Source organism: Cucurbita maxima, unplaced genomic scaffold, assembly GCF_002738345.1.
Source record: "Cucurbita maxima cultivar Rimu unplaced genomic scaffold, Cmax_1.0 Cma_Scf00135, whole genome shotgun sequence".
NCBI lineage: Eukaryota > Viridiplantae > Streptophyta > Magnoliopsida > Cucurbitales > Cucurbitaceae > Cucurbita > Cucurbita maxima.
This window is the reverse complement of record NW_019272151.1, coordinates 29,382-41,046: the sequence shown is the minus strand read 5'-3', so window position 1 is coordinate 41,046 and position 11,665 is coordinate 29,382. Positions and strand designations below refer to the sequence as shown.

The 11,665-nt window shown below is 32.8% G+C and overlaps 1 non-coding gene across 1 annotated transcript; it reads left to right on the top strand.

Annotated features, from left to right (window-relative positions):
* The first annotated feature begins 6,305 nt into the window (after positions 1 to 6,305).
* Positions 6,306 to 6,377, top strand: TRNAC-GCA. Its single transcript has one exon. It is a non-coding gene; the product is annotated as a tRNA-Cys (tRNA).
* The last annotated feature ends 5,288 nt before the right edge of the window (positions 6,378 to 11,665 follow it).

Sequence of the window (11,665 nt, the reverse complement as noted above, 5' to 3'; positions counted from 1 at the left end):
CAAATAAAAAGTGTTTGGATAAAATTACAAAAAAAAAATGTACAAAAAAACTCAAACACAAAGACAAACTAACGCTACATAACAACCCCATCTGTGAGTGCACAATCTTTGAAGGCTCCCTCATACGAACCCATCCAAAATAATCACACCTGTGACCGCATCTCCTGACTTTAAACTGCTAGTCTAAACATGGTTTTGTCACCAAAGCTTTAGAGTTTAATCTTAATCTATCTTTACAAAAATATTTTTCTCTTAATTTATAATTAGTCATAAAAAGAAATAATTAGATACAAATTTGGTCTAGAATTCAAAACTTTTAAATCTTACTGTTTCTTAACCAGATTGAAATTCAGATTCTTGAACTCCTAGTTCTTTAAATAAAGTTGGTCTCCTCTAATAAAATAAGAATTTCTCTTAAGATCATTAATACAATTATGCTTTATCTTAAACACGCCAAACATGAAACTAAAGTGCGTTCAATTTAACTCCATTTTATTGCCATCTTGAATGATGTTTAGGGTATATTCTTGATTTACTTTAAAGTTCTTGTGACATGACAGTTCATATTAGTTAAACTTTCTGCAAAATCACAAGTTAAAAAACAACAACGATGAGCCTAAGTCTATTAGTCATTTCAAAGACAATTTCTTTCACCATCTGATCGATAATAATAGTTCAACTAAATTCATATTATGCTAAGAAACACGTTTACGACTTATAAAAACAACTACCTAAATTATGTCCTAAAAATTTGAAAACATAAGTTGTAGTTGATAATTACACAAAAAAATCCCTAAATTCATGAATTTGTGTCCAATTAGTTAATCCTAAAGATTGTAACTAGCATATAGTAATTGAAGCTTCACATGAAGTAATTTAAAGTTCCCCAAATTTTATCTCATCTTTAATGAAACATGAATTGCACGGAAGTTCATGAAATGCTTATAGACTCCAACTCTTAGTACTATTAATGCAATTATGTTTCATATGAGTTTGTCATAAATGAAACTAAGGTGCATTCAATACAACTTTATTTTCTTGTCATATGAGACAAAATAGAAAAATTAAATCAAACAAACTGATGAACTAAACCAAATCAATCCAAACCAAATTGATTAGTTTGTTTCTTTTGTTGGGTTGTTGGGTTGTTTTATAACCTTTTATATTATAACAATTCAACTTTTCGTGAGAGAAAAATATATGTAAGTAGAAGTTAAAAATATTGGGTGTTCAAGAAAAGGCATTTAGTTTAGTTGTATGATTCTCACTTGTGGCGTTTAATAAGAGAGACCTTGGAAATAACTGGTAACTGTTCAACTTGATTATCACATTAACAATTTGAATCAAATAAAGTGACATTAACCATTTGAATCACCTCAACCCCACTTGTTGAACTTGACCAAATGTCTATAACATAGCACTAACAAAGGTACAAAGTAATACAAACAAAGGTACAAAGTAACACTAACAAAGATACAAAGTTCATAAAAGTTCTTTTAATCTAAAATACCATTGAACTTGACCATTATAGTGCCTCTCAAACGTAGGTAAACTTTAAATTCGGGTCTCCTTGTCGAACTCACTCGGGTGCTCATCTCAACCATTATGTCGTTCAATAAGGGAGACCTCAAAAATAGCCGGATTATCGCATTAACCATTTGAATCACCTCAACCCCACTTGTTGAAATTGAAACAAATATTTATAACAAAACACTAACATAGGTACGATGTTCATAAAAGTTTTTTAATCTAAAGATACTATTGAACTTGACTATTAAAGTGCCTCTCAAACTTAGGTAAAGTTTAAATATAATTGGTGACAAAAGATGAAACTATAAAATAAAAAGAAATAAGAAAATAATATTCCATTTTAGAGAATTAAACTAGAATCTCCTATGTGAAAGCCAAATATCCAAACCGACAATAATGAATTTTAAGTGTAGTTGTCTTGGAGTCTTTTGTCTAATTGCTAAAGAGTTTTACTATGATGTTTTGGTTAATGTCTAACTCTTCGACACGTCCTTTAATGTGTGTGATAGAATTCTCAGAGTTACCGAGACGTTTCGAGTTGTTCTATCGTGTGGCTCTTTCTTCAAAAGGGTCAACATCAAACATCGGGTCTTTGATTGGCAACCCATCCAGAGGAGCGTCGATTGCATCGATTCCATCAACAGTCTTCCTATGAGTTTATGATGTATGACCCTTTTTTTTACCATTCACCTTCGAGCGCCACCATAGTTTTGCATCGTCCATGAGATGCATTGCGACCAACGTAACTCTTAGGTCCTATTAGCAAGTTCCAGTAACCTTCAAGTATTGGTCTACGTCAAAAATAAAGCTTTTTAATTCCTTAGCATCCCGGTTTCCATTTAAGGGGTTGTGTTCTTGGATTTTAAGCTTGTTAAGCCCACATGAACTTGGCTTGAGGTGTGGTTCTCTATAGCCGAACTTGTCAAACTCACTCGGGTGCTCATCTCAACCATGATGTAGTTCAACAAGAGAGACCTCGAAAACGACTGGATTATCGCATTAACCATTTGAATCACGTGCTCATCTCAACCATGATGTCATTCAACAAGAGAGACCTCGAAAACGACTGGATTATCGCATTAATCATTTGAATCACCTCAACCCCTGTTATTGAAATTGAACCAAATATCTATAACATAACTCTAACAAAGGTACCAAGTTCATAAAAGTATTTTTAATCTAAGATAGAAACTGTAAAATAAAATGAAATAAGAAAATAATATTCCATCGTCGAGAATCGAACCCAGGTTGTCTCGGTAAAAGCCAGATATCATAATCGCTAAACGACAATGAATTTTTGGTGTAGATGTCCTGAAGTCTTTTGTCAGATCGCTGAAGAGTTTTAGCATGATCTTTTGCTTAATGTCTAACTCTTCGACACTTCATTCCCTGTGTGTTAGAGTTCTCAGTGCTACCGAGATGTTTCGAGCTGTTCGATTGTGTGGCTCTTTCTTCAAAAGAGTCAACATCAAATGTTGGGTCTTTGATTGGCAACACATCCAGGGGAGCGTCAATTGCATCGATTACATCAACAATCTTCCCATGAGTTATATGGTGCATGACCCTTTTTTATACCATTCACTTTCGAGCACTATCATAGTTTTGCATCGTCCATGAGATGCATTGCGGCTAACGTAACTCTCAGGTCGTATGAGAAAGTTCCTGTAGCCCTCAACTCTCAAGTCGTATGGTAGAGTTCTTAGAGCTACCGCGACATTTCAAAGTGTTCGATCGTGGGGCTTTTTCTTCAAAAGAGTCAACATCAAACGTTAGGTCTTTAATTGGAAACCCATCCAGGGGAGCGTCGATTGCATCGATTCCATCAATGGTCTTTCCATGAGTTTTTGGTGCATGACCCATTTTGTATATCATCTAAGATACTATTGAACTTATCATTATAGTGACTCTCAAACCAAGTTCATAAGAGTCTTTTGAATTTAAGATACTATTGAACTCATCCATTATAGTGCTTCTCAAACCTAGGTAAAGTTTAAATATGAAACTATAAAATAAAAGAAATAAGAAAATAAAATTTCATTGTCGAGAATCAAACTCGGGTCTCCTCGATGAAAGCCAGATCTTCTGTATAATGTCTAACTCTTTGACACATTTTTTTATGTGTGTGATAGAGTTCTTAGAGCTACTGCCACGTTTCTTGTTCTTCGATCATGTGGCTCTTTCTTCAAAAGAGTCAACATCAAACATTAGGTCTTTGATTGGAAACCCATCCAGGGGAGCGTCGATTGCTTCAATTCCATCAATGGTCTTCCCATGATTTTTTGGTGCATGACTAGTTTTTTATACAATTCACCTTCGAGCGCCACCATAGTTTTGCATCGTTCATGAGATGCATTGTGGGCCAATATAACTCTCAAGTCCTCTGAGTAAGTTCCTATAGTCTTGAAATATAATATCAAAATATATTAACATATTTGATATGTTAAATATTAAAATAATTGATGTGTATCATAAACATTAAATAAAAATATATATTTAAAATTTGAATGAGATTCATATTAATTAAACATATATTATGATATTCTACGAAATTTTAATATTATTTAAATAAGATATTATATCTTAATGTATTAGGTATTCAAATATATAATTTGACAAAAATTATCACAAGTTCACCATAAATAGAACCCTAGGGTTAAGTCAAAAAGCATCAACTACTAAATACTTTGAAAATTTAGGTGATATTTTGAAGAGGAAGCTGATAAGGTCTTTAAAGAGCATGTGGTCATGTCTGACGTTTTAGGTTAACAACATGTTGAAAAGAAACCAAAAATTCTGATACCGGTAATTAACTACAAACCTTTGAATAAGGTTTTAGAATAAATAAAATATTCAATAAAAAAAAATGATTTGATAAAAAGAATTTATAGTCAAATGTTTTTATAAAATTCGATATGAAATTGGGATTTTGAAAAATTCTAATTTCCTAAAAGGACAAATATAAAATAGCATTTAATGTCACCTTTAGAAAATATGAGAGGAACGTCATGCAATTTAGGCTAAAAACCACTCCATCCGAATTTCAGATGATTATGAATGACATTTTCAATCCTTTCAAAAAATTTCATTAGTTTATAATGATGATGTGTTGATATTTTCTAAAACCATTAAGATGAACACTTTAAACATCTACCTACATTCATTAATGTAATCAAAAGAAATCAGCTAGTTGTGTCCATACCCAAAATCAAATAATATCAAACTCAGATCCGTTTTCTTGGATTTTAAATTTATTTGAGCCTTATAAAACCCATCCAATGGTCCATTGAGTTTGTCTCAAACTTTCGTGATTAGGTATCCTAGAAAAGCCAATTTCAAAAAAAAATTAGGTTCTCTCAATTATGTGTCTTAAATCCTTCAAGATATCAGGCACGTTCACAAATGTCTTGATGAGTGTCTTGAAAATAATACAAAGTTTTGAATTGTAAAAGATATCTCTACAACCCAAAAAAATCAAATCATTAGTCAAATAAACTCTCTGCTTAAGTCTTATTGACCCAAGGGCAGATCTCACAGTGAAATGTGACCATCAAATATTCGAGGTATCTAAAATTGTCAAAGAGGACAGGGAATCAATTATCATATTTCATTCAAAAGCCGCTAATAATACCATACAAATTACAAAACAGTAAAAAAAATATATATAAATATTATTTCCATTGTATTTTGTGCACAAAAATTTTAAAGGAAATTTAAAATAAATCCAGCTTATTTGTCATACTTTTAAGTTCAACTACAACAAATCAAGAAAAGAATTGAGTGGTAATAAAATATCACTTGACATTGGAATGTAATTTGAAGACATTTTATCTTCTCGAGTTGAATTACATTTAAAATTATTTATGTTATTTCTTATTTTCTTCGATTTGTATTTAATAGCTTTGGGTAGTTTGTAGATGAGCTATGTTTGAATTATCTTTTTGGCCTATTTAAATGCTGGTAATATTCAAGTTTGAAAACATTTTGGAATACAAAAACTTTGTGTTTGAAACCATTTGGTGTTATGTTTCTTTCAAACCTTGTTTTAGGTTTGGTGTTAAAATCTATTCATTAGATTAGTCGTGATCAAGTTAATTCTTGAGTGAGTCGTCTTGGAATCTAAGAGTGACAATCATAGATTCAAAGTTCAATCTAAGAGTTATTTATCCTTTTAACCTGCTCCTGGTTGAAATCAATTCCTTAAGTTAGCTTTCTTTGTAAAAGTTTGCAAGGATACTACGACCTCTAGCTTTGCAAAATCTAGCGTTATTGGCGCTTATCAAAATCGCTGCCAAAATAAAGTTTAACAAGTGGTTCTATGGTGTAGTGGTTAGCACTTTCGATTTTGCATCTAACGATCTGTGTTTAATTTCCGATAGGTAATCCACCAATTTATACAAAATTGGTCCATAGCCGATTCGGTAGGGTCACTTTTGGACCGATAATCTATATAAGGGGTCACTAAGGTTGAGATCATACAAAATGGGTCCATAGCTCAATATTAGAGCATTTGATTGCAGATCAAGAGGTCACCAATTCGAACCTAGTTGGGCCCTACTATTTTGGATAGAAATTTGTTACACTTTTTGGACCGACACTATGTCTAAGGGGTCACTCAGGTTAAAATCCTACAAAATGGATCCATGGCTCAATGGTAGAGAATTTAACCGGTCACCCATTTGAACTTTGTTGGGCCTTTCTATTTTTGACAGACACTTTTTACACTTTTGGACTGACACTTGGTAGAAAGGGCCACTAAGGCTAAAATCATGTAAAATGGGTTCATAGCTCAGTGGTAGAGTATTTGATTGCAGATCAAGAGGTCACTAGTTTGAATTTGGTTGGGCCCTTTTATCTTGGATAGACACTTTGTTCGATTTGCTCCTTTTATTTTGGACAGACACTTTGTTCGATTTGCTCCCAACCACCGAGTGTCTAAAGGAAAAGAAATAAGAATAATTACCGATTCCAAACCTTATTCCAAAGTCCACCACATAGAACATAAGGGCCTTGGACATAAGAATAATTACCGATTCCAAACCTTATTCCAAAGTCCACCACATAGAACATAAGGGCCTTGGACAAGAACCAAGCTATCATTAAGAAAAGAGTGTGGTATCCAAGCACCCACTATGAACATGGCTAAAAACAAGAACCAAGCTATCATTAAGAAAAGAGTGTGGTATCCAAGCACCCACTATGAACATGGCTAAAAACTTACAATTAGGCTACTGAAATAAGAATAATTACCGATTCCAAACCTTATTCCAAAGTCCTCCACCATTTAGAACCTAAGGGACACTATTAAGAATAATTACCGATTCCAAACCTTATTCCAAAGTCCACCACATAGAACATAAGGGCCTTGGACAAGAACCAAGCTATCATTAAGAAAAGAGTGTGGTATCCAAGCACCCACTATGAACATGGCTAAAAACTTACAATTAGGCTACTGAAATAAGAATAATTACCGATTCCAAACCTTATTCCAAAGTCTTCCACCATTTAGAACCTAAGGGCCACTATTCTCGGACAAGAACCAAGCTATCATTAAGAAAAGAGTGTGGTATTCAAGCACCCACTATGAACATGGTTAAAAACGTACAATTAGGCTACTTACTAAGTCTTGTACTCACTCCATCTTTTCCATCTTTTTCATGTAACTAAGAGTAGTTGCCCTAGACCAACAACACCCACCAAAAATATTTTTGATAGCCTAACTATTTTTGATGTTTTAAAATGATTTTTTTTAACCTTTCCCTTATTTTGTACTATGAGCCTATAAACTCTATTTTGAATATAGTGTAAATATATACGTTCATTATATTTTAATTCTTTTTTTATTTCAAGAAAACATTTTACTCTGTGTTCAACCTCTTTTAACTTTAAATCCGTGCTTCGAGAACCCACCGGAAATGGATCGTGACTTAAACATAAAGTAATTTTTTAGTATGAATATTAATATAAGTTGCATTCTTATATTGACAAAACCACTAGTACAAAAAAATATTCATGAACTTTCAAAACTAATGCCCTTAACATTTTAAAATAAGGTTCTAACTATTAGTGAGTTGCATAAATCATCTCCCTTTTTATTTTCACTCACTCCTCTTCTTCAACCTATGACCCATTAATATCATTAATATTTCATCTCCTTGTTTTTTAGCTTTTTAAATACCCTTATTTCACTCCTAAATCTATAAAATGTCTCCTATTTTTATTCATTTTCTCTTTTCTTAAATATCAAAATCTTAAATAAAAAGGAAAAGCTCTCTAAAATATTCTTATTTGTCAGTAATTTTACATAATTTAACATTTTAAAAATCGGTAAATTAAAAAAATCCTACATTAACATATTCATAATTTCATGTAGTCTTCATAAGTTTGCCGGCAACATTGTTTGTTGTCAAGCTTGATAATGTGAGTTTGTAACCCATCCGTTAGGGTTCTTGGAATGATTCTCTAGATTATCCCTTCCATGTTGGGAGTTGGGCCATGGGTCTTGGGTGAAGTAAACGTTGGTTTACCGCCCCTAAGAGTTACGGAAGCATCTGGAAGCTAGTTTCACATTGTATCATTATCTCTGAGATAACAATTCTTTTCTATTTTATCTAAATTTTTTAAATATGAGTTCATTTCCAAATGCATGCTAACACCCTTATTGTTGAATAAATGACATGAAACTAGTTTCAATGAGTAATGTTGCCTTTTGCTCCTATTGGTGGAAGGATAATAGGTCGTTTATACCTTTATGGTAGTTTTAAGCGTGACAACATTTGACAACCAGACTAATTTTGCTTCATTTCTAGATGAAAACGTGTAAATTGTAAACTCAAACATTTCAAAGAAATAAACAAGTTTTGATGGTACCATGATAACGAGAAAACAAATGTTGACTTTGACCAATCCCTATTATCTTTTTTTTTTTTTTTTTCTATATTTTGAAACTATTTTAAGCACTTTTCTCTTGTACTCAGGAGGGAAGTTGTGTAAAAGCAACGGGAAGAATTGCTCACATACCAGTAAGCGAGGCTTATTTAGGTCGTGTTATAAACGCCTTGGCTAAACCTATTGATGGCCGAGGTGAAATTTCAGCTTCTGACTCTCGGTTAATTGAATCCCCCGCTCCTAGTATTATTTCGAGACGTTCCGTATATGAGCCTCTTCAAACAGGACTTATTGCTATTGATGCAATGATTCCTATCGATCGTGGTCAGCAAGAATTAATTATTGGGGACAGGAAGACCCGTAAAACTGCAGTAGCCACGGATATGATTCTGAATCAACAAGGGCAAAATGTAATATGTGTTTATGTAGCTATTGGTCAAAAAGCCTCTTCTGGCTAAGTAGTTACTACTTTACAGGAAAGGGGGCAATGGAATACACTATTATAGTAGGCTAAATGGCTGATTCTCGAGCTACATTACAATACCTTGCTCCTTATACAGGAGCAGCTTTGGCTGAATATTTTATGTACAGAAAACAACACACTTTAATCATTTATGATGATCCCTCCAAACAAGCACAAGCTTATCGACAAATGTCTCTTCTTTTACGAAGACCGCTCGGCCGCGAAGCTTATCCGGGAGATGTTTTTTATTTGAATTCACGCCTTTTGGAAAGAGCCGCTAAATCAAGTTCTGCTTTAGTTGAAGGAAGTATGACTGCTTTACCAATAGTTGAGACCCAATCGGGAGATGTTTCAGCTTATATTCCTACTAATGTAATTTCCATTACTGATGGACAAATATTCTTATCTGCGGATCTATTCAATGCTGGAATCAGACCTGCTATTAATGTGGGTATTTCCGTCTCCAGAGTAGGATCTGCAGCTCAAATTAAAGCCATAAAACAAATAGTCGGAAAATCAAAATTAGAATTGGCTCAATTTGTCGAATTAGAAGCCTTTGCGCAATTCGTTTCTGATCTCGATAAAGCTACTCAAAATCAATTGGCAAGAGGTCAACGATTACGTGAAACAATCCCAATCAGCCCCTCTCACGGTAGAAGAAAAGATAATGACTATTTATACCGGAACGAATGGTTATCTTGATTCATTAGAAATTGAACAAGTAAGAAAATTTCTCGTTGAGTTACGTACTTACGTAAAAACGAATAAACCTCAGTTTCAAGAAATAATATCTTCCACCAAGACATTTACCCCTGAAGCGGAAGCCCTTTTGAAAGAAGCTATTTAGGAACAGATGGAACGTTTTCTACTTCAAGACCAAGTATAAAAGAAAACAAGTACAGTATAAATAAATTTTATAACTTGAAAATGTTAAAATTTAAACCTGAAATAATTTCATTCTTTTCATTTATTAAATAGAATATATAATTTTTAGAAAATACTAAATATAAATATATATAAATATATTAAAGAAAGTAAATAATATTTCTAGAAATATATATCAATATTAAAATGAAATGTAAATACAATTAAGATTTGTAATACACCAATTTGTCCACTATTCGTAACAAAAACTTTAGCAAATATATAATAACGGATTTGAAATTGTACCCAAGCATCGCCCATTGGTTCTATTCCCGATTCATAACTCAAAAGTTTCTCTGGCTCTTTGCTAAGAGGGGCTAAAACTCCAGAAATAAGAAATGACAAAATCGGAATAACACTTGATATTATTAGAAATACCCAGAAAATATCATATTCATAAAGTAGAAACATAAACGTACTCCTATCAATGTGGAAAATATACCGGATTAGTCGATTCGAATTGAAATGAATTGTTGTTTTAAGTAATCCTCAAAAAAACAATTCATTTTTGTTTTTACCGAATCACCTCCTTTCGTTTGTTTACTTCGGTACATGTCTCGTTTGAAGATTCATCCACTAGATTCCTATTTATATAATATCTATTATATCCATAATAAATATATAATAAATATTATATATTTATATATAATTTATATATTAAAGTAGGAACTTCTATTTAGGAACTTTTAGTGATTGAGTAAGGAAACAGAAGACGACTACTTTAGTTTTGTGTTGTACTAGATAAGGTATACCAAGAGAAAAGCCTATTTGACAATGTTTACAATGAAAGTTACCAAATTCTCAAACTCTAGCTTGGCCACAAATCAAATACAGTAAGTCGTTCGTAGATCCATGTGATTTACTATTGCATTCGATTTGCATTGGGTTAGGGTGGAGTTTTTAACTGGTTTCATGTCATGATTTTGAAACCCAAAATTTACTAGAATTGGGGTAGGTAGCCCAAAGAGAAGAAGTATTACAAATTTCTTGATTTTGTATGGGAAACTAGGCAAATTTGCATATGTAATTTATCTACAAAGATGAGACATTAATGATGAACAAAATCAAGTGGACAGTTACAAACAATACAAATACAAACAATAATGAGGAAAGGAAAACAATTCTTTTTTTTAATTATTAAAAATATAGGGCTAAACGGATTCGAACCGTAGACCTTCTCGGTAAAACAGATCAAATTTATTATTATCAAAATGATTTGATCTGTTTCAAAGACCCAACATGCATTCTTTTGCATTGGGCTCTTTCATTAACTGCTATAAATAATAAGCAAGTTAGTCTACCATATTTTTTCATGACAGAAAGAAAAAGAGATGGTTCCATGTGCTCTGATTCATTATTTTGATTCGAATCTAGGAGCACTACCAAAGTGTTTCAAAGAAGGGTTATCCTGACGTAGGTCTGCTTCTGACCTAGATCAACTTAAGTTAAATGGAATCTCTATCGTCCTGCTTCTGCTTAAAGCATAAAATATGAAACTTCATACACCTTAAAGTTGTTCATAAGATAGGACGAAAGATAATTTTGTTTGAGATCCTGATACTCATTAGGCCTAGCAATGAATAGACTAGGTATTCACCTTATCAATATCTCAAATCAATGATGGATTTTTTTTTAGTGCCTAAATGGGGCACTCGATTCGGACCGAACCTTTCTTTTGTCAAGCTACTGTTCTCTTGTTTTGTTCCCTAAAAGTAATGGAGTAAGACATCGATTTCTCAATAAGATCAACCTTTTTGATTACATGATGTACTTCTCTGAAAAACATTGGCGAGCGTGTAAACGAGGTGCTCTACCAACTGAGCTATAGCCCTTGTGCTTGTGATACATATCTTATCATGTAGA